The following is a 2,108-nucleotide window of genomic DNA, read 5'->3' as shown; positions in this document are numbered from 1 at the left end:
GGCCACCATATTTCCAAAACCGTTATCGTTTGGCGGCCCGATCGGTCAACTAAGATTCAAAGCCTATCATTATGTTTCTCTTTATTTCGGGCCACCACAATTTGAAATTCAAAGATATTCGTCTCTCAAACGGATCACCACGGAAAAAAATAACATGTATATATAATATATAATACATATAATATATATATATAATATATATATATATATATATATATATATATATATATATATATATATATTATTCTTTCGTGCTTCTCTTCTCCTTCTCTCTTTTCCATGCCAAAATCCAGATAAAACAAATTGGTCCATATTGGCGTCATAATTATGCCACCAATAACGAGAGGAAGGGAGAATATAAACATGAAAATCTTCAATGAATTGACATCGTAAGAGAAATAAATATGACATAGGTAAGTTTTGTTAACTCGTTTTCACCATGATGTTGGCCTGATTTAAACAGTATATGACTATGGAATGTTGTTGACAGAAAAGTAGAGTATCATAGGTGTTTTGTTTTTCTCGAGAAATTGATACTTGCATTTTAATATCAGTTACTCTTAGCATCAAATTTTCAATGGAGATGAACATAAGGAAGATACATTTTAAGAAAATAGTTCTAAGGTGACATCTATTGGGCATCGCCTAATTTCTAATTTCCTTAGAACATGGCTTTTATGTTACGTTTATCGATCACTCGAGGTTTGCCCTATTTAGTCTCGCAAAATACAATGTAAGGTCAAAAGTGTACGGTGTCTCGTAAAGTCTGCCGCGATGGTCGTAAACAGAATATCCACTTGGCCTTTTCACATATTCCTTATTTTGAAGAGTCATTGTTTGGGTAAAATCTTTTGCAAATATTTTTCCTCATCCAGTTAAGATATTCCCCATTCCAGACTACTGATAGCCGCACAATAAAATGATCCCGAAACGGATGCAGATTCCATCGTTTCCATGACAACAAGACTCGTGATGATGATGTCTGGCCAGCGCGACGTAAGGTCTACGAACGTTGCTGTGCTCATGCGCGTATATAGGGCACTCACGAGGATGCGTATGGAATATTTTTAGCTTGGTTGGTCAGCCACGCCGAAAAGTGAGACGTACTAAACGTCAAAGAAACTTACACAGCCCCACAGGAATAATGATGTAGAACATGATGTGAATAACCATCAGGGTACTCCATGCCAAACATCAAGAGGTCTGTGCTTGTATGTGATCACATTATTATGAAAGATGGGGTCTACTGCTGGCAGGAGAATGAAGGCTATTGCTGTTAACAGGTATTGTCTGTAGATATCTGGTGTAATCAAGGAAACGGAATACGTCTTTTTGCGTGTATAGATATATCAAATTAATGAATTCCAGTTATGATAATCTATGTACATTATTTGATTAATGTACATTATCATGTCAGTTGCTCTTGGTTTTGTTTTTTTTTTTTGGTTCTTTTTTGGGGGGGGGGTGGTGGTAACTGATTTTCAGCTTTTTGCCGTGATAAAATGTGTTTTTTGAGGTAATTTTTTATCCAAGATTAACCTTAAATCATGGTTTTAGACAAGAGTTTACCGTTTTGTTATCTAAAACAGATGTAACATACTTAGCTTCTCGTCCCTCGGATGTGCTTCCACATAATTATGGCACAAAAGAAACTCAATTACCCTTTTTCGTGTGTGTGTGTGTGGTTTTTTTTTCGGTTGTTTTTCCGTTTTCCATTTGATTTTTTTGTTTTGTATGTCCTGATTGCTTATTTATGATAATTTAGTATTATCGATATTCTTATTGATTGTCGATTATCGACATTTTGTTTTGGACTATTAGCTTATTATCTGTTCATATTTTCAGCACATATATACATACATATAATATATGTAATGTATTATATATATATATATATATATATATATATATATATATATATATAAATGTATTGTATTGTTTCAATGTGACAATAATAATCATTTCATATCTTATTAAAAATGCAGCTGTATGTTACTCCGCAATTCAGCCTTTTGGCTGCCATGGTAGTTTTGTGCATGAATAAAGCAGATTGAACTGAATTGGATGAATTAGATCAAACAACATGCTCATCTCTGAGACGGAAAGTT

This window comes from Diadema antillarum, unplaced genomic scaffold, assembly GCF_040938485.1.
Source record: "Diadema antillarum isolate AM-2024a unplaced genomic scaffold, OU_Dant_1.0 seq00000861_RagTag, whole genome shotgun sequence".
Lineage (NCBI taxonomy): Eukaryota > Metazoa > Echinodermata > Echinoidea > Diadematoida > Diadematidae > Diadema > Diadema antillarum.
The sequence above is the reverse complement of the archived record's forward strand: the minus strand, read 5'-3'. Positions refer to the sequence as shown.